The sequence below is a fragment of the Martes martes genome (genome assembly GCF_963455335.1).
Source record: "Martes martes genome assembly, chromosome: 11".
Taxonomy (NCBI): Eukaryota; Metazoa; Chordata; class Mammalia; order Carnivora; family Mustelidae; genus Martes; species Martes martes.
This window is the reverse complement of record NC_137899.1, coordinates 78254396-78272854: the sequence shown is the minus strand read 5'-3', so window position 1 is coordinate 78272854 and position 18459 is coordinate 78254396. Positions and strand designations below refer to the sequence as shown.

General features: G+C 34.2%; 1 pseudogene across 1 annotated transcript in view; it reads left to right on the top strand.

The window, feature by feature from the left end:
* LOC308352478 (glutathione S-transferase P-like) overlaps nucleotides 1–11719 on the top strand; it is a 74045-nt pseudogene extending 62326 nt beyond the window's left edge. Inside the window, exon 3 of the transcript in view lies at nucleotides 11080–11719. The product of the transcript in view is annotated as a glutathione S-transferase P-like (transcript). The remainder of the gene's footprint in view (nucleotides 1–11079) is intronic.
* The last annotated feature ends 6740 nt before the right edge of the window (nucleotides 11720–18459 follow it).

The window sequence follows — 18459 nt, the reverse complement described above, 5'->3', positions numbered from 1 at the left end:
GATTCTCTATTTATTTGTATTCTCTATATTTGTATAAGGTAGGGTCCAAATAAACTACTTACAGTATTTAAAATACAGGGAATTAAACACAGAGAATTTGTCAAAAAGGTGAAGGACTATCTGAGGATCCATATAATGGATATGTGAGGATCCATAGAATAAATGATGAGGAAGTACCAGCTTCCTAGAATTTCTGTGAGCTACCAGCTTGGATGGACAAAGGAAAGAGGCCATTTTACTCTATTCCAAGAAACATAAAGTCAACCAGAAGGAGTTCAAACCACCACAGACCTATCTGGTGAAAGCTGGAGCCATAATAGTTACTGAAGGTATTTCATGTGAGTCAGAGAGAATGTTCACGTTAAATATCCTGGATTTTCCTTTCCTCCCACTTTCTAAACCACTTCCAGTTCTTTTTGTTTACTGAAGCTGTTACTTCTGAGTTACAGGCCTGCCTGGATTTCAAAGAGAGAGACCATATACTTACTTACACCTTTTGGTGGAAGAGTATCAAAATCATGTTATAAATAAAGCACATGAGATAGAATGCATTGGTTTGGGCATGCTTAGGAAGTATATGTGACGCACCAAGAAATCCTGAGAATTCACTTTTAGTTCATGACGACCCTTGAGCCTCTGCATCAACTAACTAACAAAGCCAGAAATTATGTCCCTCACCTTTTAAAATTCAAATCTCTGGTACATGTATCCAAATTGATAAATTGAGCCAATCCATTCCCACACATTCCCAAGCTTTTCTCAATATGAATTAGCAGATCTCGAGATTTGAGTGCATACTTTTTTGGGCTTAAACTTATATTATTTCTTTGGAGAATACTGGACTCTGACTCTTGAAGCCTAGAAGGGTATTTGCAAGTAAGTGATGGGAAAAAAACAAAACAAAACAAAACAACCCTGTTTCCTTTGCCAATAAAGTACCTTAGAGACATCATTACAACATCTTCCAGAAAGCTATCAAGACCCTTATAAAATAGAAGAAAAGCTTTTCCTGTTTCCTAGGAAGACCCCGAGTTCTCTATGATGCCTCCCTTTCAATTCACAGAGGAGTCTGGTCATGACTCTGAATTCAGCTAATGCTGCAGTTTGGTAGATTAAATGTTATGGCTACAGTCAATTCTTTTATAAAATTGGAGAAAATCCTTATCTTTTGGTTAGATTTTAAGATGAGAATTTTGGATTTTAAGTTTACAATTCACTTTCTTTAAAAAATTTCAGTGTAGTTAGAGACAATCAGCCCACCAACTCTTTCTTGAATTACTCATAACCGTATGTATTTTTTGATACTGGCTTGTTGGTCCATCAAAGACTTGCCTTCAATAATCTCTTCATTGCAGATGAACAAAGGTTATTTCTTACAATGCAGAGATGTAATGGAGGCCCTCACTCTCATTGGTAGAAGCCGGTACACACCAACTATTATTATTCTTATTTATTATTATTTTACTATGAGGAAAGAATACATTAGATTTTGAGTACAAAAGTAAATGATCTGATTTAATTTTTAGCATGTTCATTCTAGATATTCTTCTGAGAGTAGATTGTAGGGATAAAGATAAAAGCAGAAAGCTTGAAAGGAGTCTATTGGAATGATACATTGACAGTTAATAGTGACTTGTACAGGCTACACTGGAGATGGATATATTTTGAAGGTAAAGTGAACAGCATTTGATGAGTAATTATGGATAGGATATGAGAGAGAAAAGTCAATGGGAAGGATATTGTTGTCACTTATTAATATGGAGAAAACTGGATGGGCATCAGGATGAGAAATTTGGGGGAGGGAGTTTCACTCCTGACATGTTAAGTTTGAGACAGCTATCAGATATTCAAATTTAGATGTCAAGGAAGTGGTTGAATATTTGAGTCTAGAATTCAGGATGAGGTTTAGGATGGATGTACTTTTAAAAACTGACAGTATATAAATGCTGACAATTCATTTCACGTATTGACAAAATCATATGTGATCCCTTAAGAAGTCATAGACAAAGAAATTCAAGTACTAAATCTAGGAACTCTACAACGTTTATAGCTGCTAGTTTGAGAAAGATTAATTGAAATGTTAAAAAGTTGCAGGCCATAAAACCAAAGAAAAAATGGGAAGACATTGATGTCCTCTAAGAGGAAAGTCAGTCTTGCCAGGAGAAGGGTAATCTGAGTGTCGAATGCTGAAGATAAAGAAAATAAGATGCAGGCTGAGAAATGACCACTAGGTATGGCAACACAGAGTTCACAAAAGCAGTTTCTGTGGAGAGAGGATGAAGGACTGATTGTATCAGGTTTGGGAGAGAAACGCAGATAGTGAGCACAGGCATTTACAGAGTTTTGCTTTAAGGGGTATCAGAGATTTTGAAGTCATTCCTTTTTCCCTTTAAAATGCTATTTGTATTTTATAATAGTTAATGTATATTTGTATTTTATAATAGTTCTATCCCATGTTTCTATAGTGTACTACTATTATGAACTCCCTGCTACGAAAGATGAAATTATTAGCACTATAACTTTCACTTTAATTTCTCCTTTCATACAACTTTTGCATTTTTAGAATATGTTTAATTAGACTTTATAGCACTTACACTATCTGGTCTGTACCAACAATTCTCCTTGTTTCAGAATCTTGGTTCTATATAGGATTTCAATATATACCAACAGTCCTTCTAAATGATATCTTCATTTCCAAACTGTGTATTTTGACTCTCCTGGTGAAATTCCAGTAGGTAGCTTTTCCAAAAAGTGCCTGTGAATGCTGTTCTTTGAGCTTCTTCATATTTGAGTATATCTTCCTTTTGTTTTTATACTTGTATGAAAATTAGACTAAATATAATTTTCTTGGTAACAATATTTCCTATGTGTTTTCAAAATGTTGCTGAACTGTTTTTGGTTTTGTAGGTAAGTCTGAGTCCAGCCTGATTTTCACTCTGCAGGTGACTTTCATATTCTACCTAGGTGAACCAAGTCTACTTTAAAAAGAGTTGGCCTTTATAACATCCAGTATATAATTCAATGTTGATTTTTATCTTTTAATTCATTTTGGTATAATTGGCATATTTTAATCTACTTATACAATTTTTCATTTCAGGGAAATTTTGCTTTGTCATTTCTCTGAATACATTTTTCAGGTTTCAACTGATGCATTCTCCATTTTAGGAAACTTCTGTTAGATCATCAGTCTCTTTGTACTTATCTCATTCTTATCACCTTAATCTCTTTGCCCTTTTCCCTCAGTGTTTAAAGGGACAACAGAGATTTCACCAGTAACTGTTCTTTCTTGGTGTTTCTAATTTATTAGGTAAGTTATTGTATTATTCTAGTTTGTAATGTGCTTCCTTTGCTCTGTAATCTTTTTTCATCACTATTAAGCAAACAACATAGGCACCTATGTGTTTGCATATGTGTGTGTGCATGCTTGTGAAATTTTTAATATCAAAGTGGTTTTCTGAGAGTGTATCATAGGAGACCTTTTTTTTAACCTTTTAATCTAGTCGTTTTCCTGCATTTGGTTTTGCTTTTTTTCTTTAGCAAAAAGAAAAATCTCAGAAAAATTAGGTTAAGCTATCTTAGACAGTATGTAGATTGACATTAGAACCTGAGTCTCTTTTTTTCCTAGTCTAAGCATTATTCTATTATTTTATTTTAATTTTTTAAAGTAATCTCTAAGCCTAACAAGGGGTATGAACTCACAACCCCAAGATCAAGCATTATATGCTCTACCAACTGAGCCAGCCAGGTACCTTTATTATTTTATATCCTTATAAGAGCTTGGGTCATTCAAAATGTATAACTTCCAAAAAATTATACTGTTTCCCAAGACTATTAGGTTCAGCAGGTCAAAGGTTCTGTTTGAGGTATAGCAGCTAAAGTTTCTTCCTTATTCTTTCTGGCTTGGTCTTTCCTATTCTGCTTCAGAAGTCAAAGGAACTATAAGCCATGGGCAATAAACTTAAGTAAGTATCATCTGAACTGGGGTATTTCCTTATATATTCTAACAAACTGATGATTAATATGTCTAGTCTTATGCCTTCCAGGGCCATCACAATGCTGCATCTCCTAAGAGCTACTTCAGGGATACATGGATGAGAAATACATGTGAGGAAGAGGGAGGAGGCCAGGGCAATAGAGGTGGACTAACCATGAAGCTAGAGAAACATACACTTTAGGGCCCCTAGTTTGGCTGGACCTCTGCAGGAAGAAAAAAAAAAAAGCTTTGTTCTTCTAACTGTAAGAGTTCCAGCAATGTTTTCCTGGATCAGCTCCTTTTGTCAAGTTTTCCAGTAGAAGATATATATGCGGTCATGACCACTTGGCAGTCTGGGGTCCTTTTCAGTCTCTCTCTGGTTAAATGGCATTGCAGTGACTGCTGAGATTTGGAGGGATCTAAGAGCTAGTTGAGTCGGGGATATGTTTCATTTGGGGGTAGATGAGATTTGTGTTTGCATTTATTTTTGCCAGGAAGAAAAAAATGATGTTACTTACCTGCAACAACCTTATTAACTTTGAATGTTCCACCCTAATAAGCGCACACCTTGTTGTGGACTCAAGGCTTCATTTCCAGATCTTAGCAGCCTTGTGCCATTTTGACCCAAGGCAAAGCAATTGTGTGCATTGATGAAACCAATCAATTTAGCTAATTTTTTGCTTATTTATTTAGCTCATTCTTGTGCTTTCTTTTTTCCAATGAGCCCAGAAATGCTTTAAGAGGTATGTTTGTAGAAATTCAAAGCTATTTGAATTGTAGGAGAATTTTTTTCTATATCTAGTTTCAAGAATCAGAAGTCTCTCAGCATTCGATATTTAGAACACATATTTAAACTTATGCTGTCCAGGAATATATAGAATTAATTAGTATCTATAGTCTATGTCTTAGAAAAACAAATGACCCATCCCATTTTTTATTGTTTTAGCTCTCTGCGGTCAAGTTAGACAAGGAGGAAGTGTCATTTCCTTACCATTAGTGTTCACTTCCTCTGATGATATTTTGTCTGGCAATTTATTTCCAGATTTATTAATTTTTCTCATTTGTATGTATTTATAGTTAACATTTAGCATTTGCTTTACTAATTTCACTGTTCCTATTGTCTTCCTGTAACCTAATTCTTGGATTAAAGAAGTATATACTCCAGAAATTCTTCCCGTGGGGATTTAGAAGTTTTGAAATACTCTCTTGAGAATTTTCATGTTTGAGTAATTTTTACTTCAACATCCTACCTGCTTAGGTATAGAACCTGTTAATTCTCCTTTGAAAATGCCATTCGCTCTTTCCTAGATTCTATTTTGATGAGAAGTCTGATATCAGTTTGATTCTGCTTTATTATAAATAATAATTTCAGATTCTTTGTTTGATAATGTTATCAATTTTGGTATTGTATATATATTATATATACATATATATGTACATATAATTTATATATTGTACATTTATGCATTTATTCTGTATATATATTTATATTTATTATGTGCATATATAATTGTGTGTGTGTGTATGTGTTTATGTATATATATATATATTTAGAGAGAGAGAGAGAGAGAGAGAGAGAGAGATTTTTTTTTTCCTGGAGCTGTATGTCCTTTTCAATCTGTGTATTCCTCTTTTTCATCAGTTTTGGAGCATCCTTATCTTTTATTTCTTTAAAGAGAAACTTTCTTCCATTCTCTCTTTTCTCCTTCATTCTCCATTAGATTTAGAATGTCTGCTTCTATTTCCTATTTCACTTGTCTTTCTTCTCTATATTCTTCATTGTCAACCCTTTGTGCTCCATTTTAGAACAATTCCATGGCTAGATCTTAGAAAAGTAGTTTTTTACTCAGCTCTTAAAAAAAAAAACAAATCCAGCATAACTATCATTTTACTATTTGACATTTAAATATTTTAAAAACTATTTCAACAACCACCTAAAATTTTCAACTGTATTTGTCTATGTTTCCTTTGATAAGCTGTCTTGTTGATTATATTTGTTTGTACTTATTTAAAATTGCATTCATTTTAGATTCCCATAAATCACTTCTACTTCAGACTTTAAAGTTAAGAAGAGTTATTTATTAAAAGTTAAAATTTATCTAAGCCTCTGGAGAGACAAAGTAAATGCATGATGCTTTATTTTCTGTCCCTATTCCAGAAGGCAGACACAGACATAATAAATAAACAAACAAACAAATAAATAAATAAGCAACAGTGCAGGAAAATTCTAAAATAGAAGCATAGAAGCAAAGAAGGTCCAAATTGAAACAGAAACAGATTATAATATGTAGGGGTTGATTTAACTCTTTCCCCAAATTAGATTTTAATAATATTTTATGCAACTATAATTACTTTGATTTGTCATGATCAGCTTTTTATGTCATTGGCTTTTCTCATATGTTTGTTGAGTCCTGATTGTACTTCCTTTGTATTTGAAGTTTTCTGTTATATATGCTTTTGTTCTTCTTGCACAGTTAGTCTAGGTGGTGCTACAAGTTATTTATGCTTATTTTCTGCTTAGTCTTCACGAGGAGGAGTGTGGGCAAGCATGCATAAAAGCAAGATCTGCAGGTAACTTCTGGGTGGGGTCTTCCTTTTTTTTTTTAATTTTTTATTTCATTTTCAGCGTAACAGTATTCATTGTTTTTTCACCACACCCAGTGCTCCATGCAATCCGTGCCCTCCTTAATACCCACCACCTGCTTCCAACCTCCCACCTCCCCGCCCCTTCAAAACCCTCAGGTTATTTTTCAGAGTCCATAGTCTCTCATGGTTCACCTCCCCTTCCAATTTCCCTCAACTCCCTTCTCCTCTCCATCTACCCTTGTCCTCCATATTATTTGTTATGCTCCACCAATAAGTGAAACCATATGATACTTGACTCTCTCTGCTTGACTTATTTCACTCAGCATAATCTCTTCCAGTCCTGTCCACATTGCTACAAAAGTTGGGTATTCGAGATCAGGAACACGACAAGGATGCCCACTCTCACCACTCTTGTTCAACATTGTATTAGAAGTCCTAGCAACAGCAATCAGACAACAAAGAGAAATAAAATGTATCCAAATTGGCAATGAAGAAGTCAAACTCTCTCTCTCTTCGCAGATGACATGATTCTTTATATGGAAAACCTGAAAGACTCCACCCCCAAACTTCTAGAACTCGTACAGCAATTCAGTAACGTGGCAGGATACAAAGTCAATGTACAGAAATCAGTGGCTTTCTTATACACTAACAATGAAAATACAGAAAGGCAAATTAGAGAATCGATTCCATTTACTATAGCACCAAGAACCATAAGATACCTGGGAATAAACCTAACCAAAGAGGTTAAGGATCTGGGTGGGGTCTTCCTATTCCTCTTGTAAATTACTAGTCACCTGAGACTGTTTCGGCTAATTATTTTAGGTGTATCCTGCGTGGAAGGGAAATTTTACCAAACAGAAGCTCCATGATGCCAAAAGGAATGAATAGCAGCAAAAGAAACAGATATATAAGCAAATTTAAAAAGTAGTCTTGTATTTAAAAGCAAAAGAAAAAATTAAGTATGACATGTGAATTTTAAAGCAAATAAATAAAACCTACAATAATAGCACGAAGGTGAGGAATGGGATAAATGGAGTTCAACTGTTCTAAGATTCTCAAGTTGTTTGAGACATGCTGAAAGCATTTATTCAAGGTAGACTATAAGCAGCAAAAATTGCATATTTTAATCTCTATATTACTAGCTAACTTGTAAAAGAATATATTACTAGCTAACTTGTAAAAGAATACTGGCTAGCTTGTAAAAGTAAAATAGCATAAATAACATGTACATTATGGAGATACAACAAAAAAAAATAAAAGATAACTTGATTATTCACAGGGAGGCTAGAAAAGAATAAAGAAATAAATAATATACAGAACAATTAGTAAATAAATAGCAAGATGGTGATTTAAATCTCCCTGTATCAGTGGTTAAATTAAACATTAAAAAACCCCTTCTAATTAAATGACAAATGTTGTCAGAAAGGATTAAAAACAAAAGACACAATTATTTTCCCATTATAAAAGTCTCACTATGGATAAAAATATAAACAGATTTGAAAGAAGAGTGACTAAAAAAAATTATCCTGTGATATATGCAAATACTCGAAAGACATTTGACATAATGATAATAATATAAAAAATTGAATGTAGAAAATATTATTAGGGGCAAGGAAAGACACTTTAGATGGATAAATGGTCCCTATAAAAATGGAGGTATAATAATCTTAAATTTGCTTCAAAATGCAAAAAGCCAAAATTTGAAGATTTAAGAAGAAAAATAGACAAATTTATAATCATAGATGAATATCTGAACATAAATCTTAGTAACTATTAGAAAAGACTGATACAAATGGCAAAAATATACAATATTTGAAAACACATTTCACTAACTTGTTCTATTTGACATTTATAGAACCCTACACTCAAGAGGAACAGAACATATATCATCTTTAATATAAATGGGACACTTCTCAAAATGAACTATATGCTAGACACTTAAGTAAGTATAAAGACATTTCAAAGTATTAAAATAATACAGAGGATTTTTCTGAATAATGTGAAATTAAATTGTAATGATTTCAGTGCAATAACAGAATGATTATGAAGTCTCCAAAGGGTTTGACATGAAGCATAAACTTCAAGACAACCAACAGGTCAAAAAAGACATTGAAATGACAATTACAAAATACTTGTAACTGAAAAACAAATAAGACTTATCAAAACTTGTGAGAAGCAGCTGAAGCAGAGCATATAGAGACAATTACAACCTTCCATATATATGTTGGAAAAGAAGAAAGGATGAAACATTTCAAGAAGCTACAAGTTGAAGAGTCATCAAATTTCCTGTGTTTGAGTCTCATTCTACCTTTAGGATGGTTACTCTCAGAGCATTATTTTATTTATAATTTATATATTTTCTACTGTCACAATGATTTCAAATATATTAAAATGAAAAAACTATATATATATATACACAGCAAGGAAAATTAATCAGTATAATGATGAGCATGTAATGTATATATAACAGTAAAACTACACAAAAAAAAGGTTAATTTTTTCAGTGAATTTATCTATTGTCTGTCAACTCTAAATTAAACTTCTATACTCTGTGTGATTCTCTTAGGATTCATTTCATTGTGAGCTGGCTTCAATCTAGGTTAGAGTAGGCCCTAGAGAAATCGTAGGAAGTGGGAGTTGTGGAGAGGGTACTGACTTCCTGTTTTCCCTGTTCCTATCTGTTATCCTAGAAGTAGTAGCCGGCAAATCTCCAGATTTCCACTTTTTGTCATTTTCAGTCAACCTGATTGTGTTCCCCACAGGTAACAGAAGCATTGAGAAGTATCACCTTCATAACAGCCTGAGAATCAGCTTTGTTGGGTCCCCTCTTCAGAGCAACTAGGTTCTTCTAACTCCACCACTTCCTTTATCCCTTTAGACTTAGACATGGTAGTTGTTTCCTATAATGATTAATTTTTATTTTCTCTGAATCCCCTTTCAACTCTTTATGTCTTACAACAGCCATGTAACCAGTGTTACTCCAAAATGACAGGAATGGTTTCTAATTTCTAGATGAATTCCGACTGATTCAACTTCCATTAAAAGAGGAAAATGAAGACCAATTTAAAAACATCCCTAGAATTAATACTAATATTTCTTGAAGTCCAGAAGTTTACTATATAACAAAAAATAAATATCCTCATCATATCTCATAGTATTAAGTAATGCCCACAGATATATTGAATGAAAAAAAAAGTCTATAATTTGAGCAGGTGAAAATTATAGCAAAATGCTAACAAACACCAGAGGCAGAGGCACAAAAGAAAATACCTAGGTGGTTCTTCAGGTAACAGAGTTCTCTTAAAATACTTTCGTGAACTGAGTTACAAAAATCAAGATGGCATACTATGTCATGTGTTTTTATTCAATAATAGTAACACATAAACTATAATCAAACAATTTAAAAATATTGTTTATTAGTATGATATACAATGTAGATAGATAGAAAATGAATAAAGTGAAATAGTCTTTGGATTTGATACTGTATGAAATCATACCCAGGAAAGACATCTGTTTTGCCACTTTTTTAAAAAGTAAAGATAACTACAATTTATCCCAAGTAAGAAGAATTTACTATAATGATAAATATGCATCAAACTACACACACACAATCCAAATAACAAAGACTTAAGGAAAGCAGAAAACATAGGCAGGAATTTTGCTATAGCTTTGGTAATCACTGAACATAGACAGGGCTCTATTGCTCTATGGTGATCTTTCTTTCTATTCTGTTGCAAACTGGTTTACTCTTGGCTCTAATATTTTTTCTTAGTTTCATAAAATATACGCACATTTTCTTATTTTTGCTTCCATAAAACTTAGTTGAAAAACAATACATTTTGTTTCTCAAGTTTTTCTCTATATTAAGACCTTGGCTTTTGATTCTACTGCTTCCTACTCATTCTTTACATGTTTTCTAGTTCCCATTATGAAGAGAATGATATTTACTTTTTTTCCTCTTAGCTTTATATTTCAGCCCACAATATAGGTCACCATCGGTGTTAATTTGGGTACCCAACGTTGTTTCAATTAACAGTGATGAGGGTGGGAGTTATTTTTCAGTAGCTATTGGAGAGTAAAGTTTTAGACCCCAAATGGATAATATTTAAAAAACAGCTTATTTGGGATAATGCTTAACAAAAGCTCAACTAAAAAATATTTTACTTCTAAACTTATAACAGTATCTCCTAGGTAATTTGTGGGTATTTGAATTGGAATATTCTGTGGCCTTTTTAAAAGGTATACATACTGGATTTCACTCCAGACCTATTTTATCTGGTTAGAATTGGAAAATAATGCATTTTTACTGTTTCTCAAGCATAGCCAAAGAATCAAAATACTTAGAAACATTTCCAAAAAATAGTTACTAAAATACTACTTTAGACCATTTTGAATACAGTATGTATCATCTCTTCTTTAAATACTCCAAAAGTCACCCCAATGAGAGATCTGTGCTTGGGTTCTTTTTGGAGCAAAACTGCATATCCACTACTACAGATTCTTAAAGATTTGAAATACAGACACAAACATCAGATTGGCCTCAAGATATCAGTTTTCTTGGGGCACCTGGCTGGTCCAGTAAGTGGAGCATACAACGTGCTGATGGCCAACTTGGGCCTGAGCTGGAGGGAAGAGGACCTGGGAGCCAGGGAGATCTGGCTTCAGGCTCACTCAAGCCCTCCTATCTGTATGGGCACATTCCCAAGTTCCAGGATGGAGACCTTATCTTGTATTAGTCCAATGCCATCCTACGATACCTGGGCAGCTCCCTTGGGGTGTACGAACCAGAGGGAGGTGCCCCTGGTGGGCATGGTGACGGACAGTATGGAGAATCTCCACTGAAAATACCTCTTCCTTATCTACACCAATTAGGAGGCGGGCAAGGAGGAGTATGTGAAGGCACTGGGGCACCTGAAGACTTTTGAGAATTCGCTGTCCCAGAACCGGGGGCCAGGCCTTCATCGTGGGCAACCAGATCTTTGTGGACAACAACTTGCTAGGCTTGCTGCTGATTTACTAGGTCCTAGCCCCCAGTCACCTGGAATCCTTCCCCCCACTTGCGCCTGCGTGGCATGCCTCAGTGCCCGGTCCAAGCTCCAAGCCTTCCTGGCCTTCTCCGAGCATGTGAACCTCCCCATCAGCAGCAGTGGGAAGCAGTGAGAGCTCGTGGCCACCCTCGGCAGGAAGTCGGGGTTGCCTGCCTTCCTTTCTCCTGGACCAATAGCATTTCCAAGCAGGAAGCAAAAAAAAAAAATAATAAACAAATGAATAAAATCTTTTTAAAAAATCAGTTTTCTTTCTGGGAAGACGAGAGTAGATTAAAAGCTACAAAAATAAAGATTTCTGCCACTTTTTCCAAAATTCAGAACTGAGATCCAGGCACAAGGAGATTTGGTCAGCAGTTGGGAAATTTACTCAGGCAGCCTAAGATAAATCACTGTTTTATACTCGTCTTGGTCTGAGAGTGGGGATAAAATAGGCTGCAATTCATACTTGCTTCTAAAAGGCAGCCCTAGACTTGTACCCAGATGTGCTTATTTTATGAAACCTACATTCAGTGAAGAATGATCTGTTGCCACAAGCTAGCCTAAAAGTGAAAAGAGAAAGCCACACTGAAATAGTCATATTTAACACCTCAGCCCTTTATAATAGAGAAAGGAATAACCAGTAGCTGTGAGATTCTTGTCATTCTACAAATCAAATAAATCACTCCTCCTGAGAAACAATAATCACAAGAGTGTAGAGAGAGGCAGAAATAGCTTTCCCAATAATCCCCAAAAGGAAGAAGTTTCCATTAATAATAATCCAAAGAATTTAAGAAGAAAATTATCAACAGCCCAACTCTCCAAGTTGTCTATCTGAATGATACACTTTTGGAAACCCTTAAACTTGCTTTTACTTAGCTATATTTAAATATTATTTTTGGACTATGTAGAAGAATATATAAGAAATGACCATAGAAGTTTGTGGTTATTAATTACAAAGATGTGGTTGAGAAAGTCTGCTCACTGTGTTATACTGCCTTGAAGAAGACACACACGGAAAAATTCACTCTGTCCTTAGTTCCAAATATAATTGTTTTTCTCCTAAGCAGCCTCAAACATATTCTTTTCCCTGTTTATTAATCTTGGAGAATGGTGCAACTAGCCAAAGATGTGGTGCTATCCTTTCTTCATATTCCATATACAAGCAATCACTGAATTTTATAAATTCTACCTCTTTAATATCTGTCATCCTGCTACAACTACCTCAGTTGCTGGATTGTACTTCAACAGCATTCCAACATGTTTCATTGCTTCCTATCTTGAAATACAATAGGTCACAATATTTAGGCACTGAATTGAAATTAGGCATTTCTGTATTTGTCTCACAGATTAGACTGTAAATACTGAGAAGGTTGGAATTATGTCATGGACACTATAATTAATAGAATTATTTTTCCTTCTTATGGTAGATATTTGTGAACTTATCCTAATTTCTGTGTCAATTCTGACAATAATAGAGGACCTCATGTATTATTTTAAGTAGTAACGTCTCCGTGGATGTACCATATTTTGTCTACTTTTGGGTCTTAGCTAAGCTATTTGCCCATTTACTTAATTATTTCTCTTGAATGTATTTTAGGTCCAAATCACTTTTGGAATTAGGCAAGATATAAATAAATTAAGCAATATAAACATTAAGAGACCTGGGCTGGCAGACAACCTGCAATGTCTTTGGGGACAACCAGTCTCCTGCAAATCACATTTGGAGAACTATAAATCTTGTCCAGGCATATCTATGAGTTTCTATGTCCTTTTTACCGGTAGTCTCAGTGATAACATGCTTCAATCCAACTCTGCTCCTAACTGTAAGGTATTAATACACGTAGCCATAGAATGCTATATTATTTCATGCTTCACATGCTCTCTGTTTTTGACCTTTTAAACATTATTAATAAATGTCACAACTCTCTTTGACCTCATCATCTTTAAGAGACACTTCTTAAAGCATTGCTGAGAGGCATGATATTTAACAAAAGAACTGGAAAAAAATGCTGCAGATAAGCTTATAGGCATGCAAAAAGAAAGAATAGTAATTTTCCAATTCTGTTACCCAGAGTCTCTGGATTATCTGGAGATATTTGGGGGGCTACTGTGAGGAGGGAAAAAAACCCAGATAATTGGCTAGCAGGATATTTCTTCTTTCCTTAAGTTTCTGCTTCAGCCATAACATTCTACTCTTTGGAAATTTGTGGTGGGGAGTTTTAAAAAATGTTTTAATAAGGACTATATGATTTCAGACCTATTTAATTGTTACAAGCATTTTTTGGTTCTTATTTAACAAATTTACTGTTTTATTTTTCAAATGAACAGATGACTCAATTTTCATTTTCGTAAATGCTAACACAATGGGAACAAAAGCATTTTCAATTAATCAAGGATTTCTCCCTCTTCACTTTTCCTTAGAAAGCTTGCCTACATATATCCAACTGACTGACTAGATAGTCTTTATTATTTTCATCTCCTTCCCAAAGCCCTCATTCAAAGTATGTTGATGCTTTAGTTAATCATGAATGGGCCTCAGTTTTTATCTAGAGTTTAGTAGGATTAATCAATCACTCCATTAAAAAAATGTATTAGTCATTTATCTACCTGCAGAAGGGCTAGAATCTTGATATGCAATTCTTTGAAAAAGTTACAGATTGTTCTTACGCCACTGGTTTTATATATGCTGAGCAGAACTGCATCAGATTAAAACAAAGTTAAAGAGGGGAATAGTAAGTACACAAGAATTTGAAAAAGAAGGCATGAGAAAGAACATTTTTAGCAGTTAACTCTAATTCAATCTGTGTTGCAGATCAATCTGGAACTGAGAGGAGTATAAATTGCCTTCTAACTACTTCTGTTTCACTTAATCAGGAAAACTTCAAAAAGCAAATATCTCAGGATAAATTGCACTCAAGAGCAGTTGTTACCAAGCATCTGGCAAAATACCTAAAGAGGATTATTCTCATTAACAAGATTTTTTAAATCTACATTTTAAGACCATTAAATGAACTTAATCTTAATCTGCATGATCACTACTACTCCATTATCTATTTAAGAAGATAAAATACAAGAACCAGTGTTTCCTAGATGAACCAGAACATTTCCAGAATGATGAAAAGTATTCCAGCCCACTGAGTATAAAATTAGATTGCCGAATGACTGTGGCTGGCTCGATTCTGAGGTCATGATGACTCTTCCTTATGCTAAGCAGATGAAATGTCAGAATAAAATCATAGCCTGGCTTTAGTTATGAATCTTAAATTAAGTGAGATAAAAAACCTTTTGAAGTGTCATGTACCATGATGAAGTTTTATTTCCTTATTCTTATCCAGGGTACGGGAAACCTTATTATATACCATAAAGACAACTTGCTAGCTAAACAGACTTTAAATGAGCTTGTACTCACCTTACGGGACCAAGGAAGCATCTTCTCAGTGCCGTTAGTTTACAATCAAAAGCATGCTACAAGATTCACATCTTGTTTTACTTTCTTTGTTAATATTGCAATTGGCAGGGAGCAAAAGATTCAAAACCCAGCACATCATGTGGTGTATAATTAACCACAATTTTATTTTCTCCTCCCTAGCTCCCCCAGTGGCAATATACATTAAAGAACACTTTGCTTTTGTTCTAGGCACTCTGTGTTGGCCAAGAGTCTCTAAATGTTTTAGTCAAGGCTAACACTATTCTACCCTCAGCATATTTGGATATAAGAAATTATTACTATCATAGATTCTCTAGTGTTGGTAAAATTTTTCATAGATTTGTGCCCAGTGACATCATCTGTTATGTGGGCTTCTGGAACTTGAAAATTAATATTTTAGTAGTACAGAAATTTTATTTAAAATTTTCCCTTGTACCATGTCAAAGTTTTGGGACAATAACATTCTCTGCAGGACTAAGCATTTCAGAACTAAAAGCAGGAACAGGGCCCTCCAGGTTTATCTCTTCCATTAAGCTCTACTTGGGAGAAATAAAAATCTAGGCTTTTCAAGCACATAGCTTTCTAACTCTTTTCTCTCTTCTGCTTATCTCTGCAAATTTTTAATCTCTTACATCTGATAGAAAACTATACATGTCAGTAGAGAAATACACATACATATGTACATATACATACACATATACTACTTACAACAATAAACAAACTTTAAATCAAAATTTTGAGTAAAAAGTTTATTTCATCAAATACTCTAAGGTTCTACTCATATGTTTAGTGTTGCATTATACAAAGACAGGTCAAGTGTGTTCTGGGATCTGAATTAATTTTTATATTAACAGAATATTAAGCAAGGTCCCCCAACTTCACTTTATGTACCAAATTGTTCAAACCCCTATATATATCCTCCTAATTAATTTTAGCCATTTTCTAATACAGAATTCTAAAGTACTTTTGGGTATTCCCTCCCTGTCAATGAATGGAATGGATTGCTTCTATCATTCTAAGAAAACTGATTAATACTTCCATGTATCATCTTTTGAAGGTCTTTCTAGAATTTTAATAGATAACTGGTTCTAGTCAAATGTGACCCAATATGCTATCTTTTGCCTGAGACAAATTGATGATAACCCTAAGTTGGATTATAATATTCTGTGGGACCAAATTCTTGAAGAAATATTAAAAAAACACAGACTATTTAAGATCATAGTAACTGCTTTAAAATAAGCTAAGCTGTATGCTAGATATTAGAAAAGGTAGAAAACAGAGAATAATGAATTGATAACATCAGCCAAAAAAACTTTTATTTTCTAGAATTTTAGTTTCTCTAACCTGGTTGCACAACAGAACCACCAAGGGCAGTTTTTAACAATACTAGTGTCTAGATCACAACATTTCTGAAAGAGAATCTCTAGGAATCTCTTTTTCTAAGAAGCTGACTAGATGTTACTTCCACAGCCATTCTGATTTAAAAATAAATCAATAAATAGGACAAGCATTTGGAAACCACTAGTTAAGAATTTTATGCTTAAAAGTCCCTAATTAGACTTTGAGTTTCATTCCTTACATGTAAAGAACTTGGAAATCATCACATCATCCTAACAACAAGATGAAGCTGGAAAAACCAAAAATCAGTTACATCTAGGACAAATCAGAGAACTGAGGGGGCAGAGCCCCAAGTCTGTAGAAACAGGACCGACCTGTCTAGCAAAGACATTTGCTTACCTGGAGTAAGTGGCATGGGAGTGATAAACTGGCAGGAACACTTACCGGGTAATTTCGATGCACTGCTGAATGTGCACTAGTGTTGAGAAGGAGAAAGTCCTCAGGACCACAGATTACCTCTAGAAGTCTCACCAGTTTCTCAGAGTGAGGATCCAACAAGGACATCTTCATGGCTCTGGTAGAGAAAATGAAAGAATAATCAGTATGCAACATGTCTAGAGCCTTCACCATAATAAAGGCACGCTCTCTTGGGGAAAGAACTTGAGCACAATTCTGAGCCTAGTCTTAGCCCCATCCAGCCTTTGTGTTTCAACAGAAAAGAGAAAAACAAGAGTCATGAGGGTCTAGAATATTGTAGCTAGAGAAGGAAATAGATGGTGGGGGATGAGGAGGGTACAGAGGTAGAAACTGATGTGAAGTTTACAGCTCTAAAAAACAGGCCACTAAAATAATGAGATATAATTGGAAGACCAGAGAATGTTCACCTTCCTCAAATGTTACTAGCCTACAGAAGTGAAATAAAAAGAGAAAGAAAGAGTGAGAAAGGTAGAACAGGGTATCTAAGTACTATGGGACAATTTCAAAAGTATAAAATATGTGTAATGTATAACAGAGGAGAAAAAAAGAGAAAATCAGAAAAAAAAAAAAAAAGAAGAAGAAGAAGAAGTAATTATGGCTAAGAGGTTCCAAAATTGATGACAGACACTAATCTACAGAACCAGGAAGCTCAGATAACACCAAGCAGAGTGAAGAGTAAAAGCAACATAAACAAACAAACAATAACAAAACTAAAACTAAAACAGACAAGTCATTACAGCTAAACATACCATATTCCAACTGCAGACAAGGCAAAGAGAAATTTTAAAGTAAGCCAGATGAAGGTCCCCTGGCTGACTCAGTTGGTGAGCATGTGGCTCTTGATCTCCAGGTCATGAGTTTGAGCCCCATATTAGGTGTAGACATCACTTTAAAAAGTAAAATAAAATAAGCCAGATGAAAAAAATCACTTTATCCAATGAGGAACAAATATAAGATTACAGTGGGCCTCTCACAAGAAATCTTGGAAAAAAGAATAGAATGGAGGGAAATATTTAAGAATAGATATTGATATATTTAAATTTTTTTAAAAAAATCTATATCTATTGAAACTACCCTTCAAATATGAAAGAGAAATAAAGATTTTTCTCATGAAACAAAAACTGAGGTAATTCATTGTTAACCAGTCTTGCACTGAAAAATCTTAGAAGAAATTCTAAATGCAGAAAGCAAAGCATATAGATCAGAAACTTGGATCAGGATAAAGAGAAAGAATTCACAAAGAAAGACTAAGTGAAGATGAAATACGTTATTTTTTAATAATTAATTTTAAAGCAACTTGCTAACTTCAATATAGTAGTGATGTTTTGGGGATTATATCATATAGATAAGTAGATGACAGTGAAGTTACTAGAAATGAGAGGAAAGAATTAGGAATTCTCTATTTTAAGTATTTGTACTATATGTAAAGCCATATAATGTAATTTGAAGTTATATTTAGAGTAGTTAAGTATGTGTATTGAAAATTCTAGAGCAATCATTAAAATTTTTCAAAAAACAGTGTAATTGATATGCTAAGAGAGATGACCTTGTAAAATACTCAAAGAAAAACAGAAAAAGTAAAGTGGGGGGGGGGATGAAACAAGAACAAATGCAACATATAGAAGTTACAA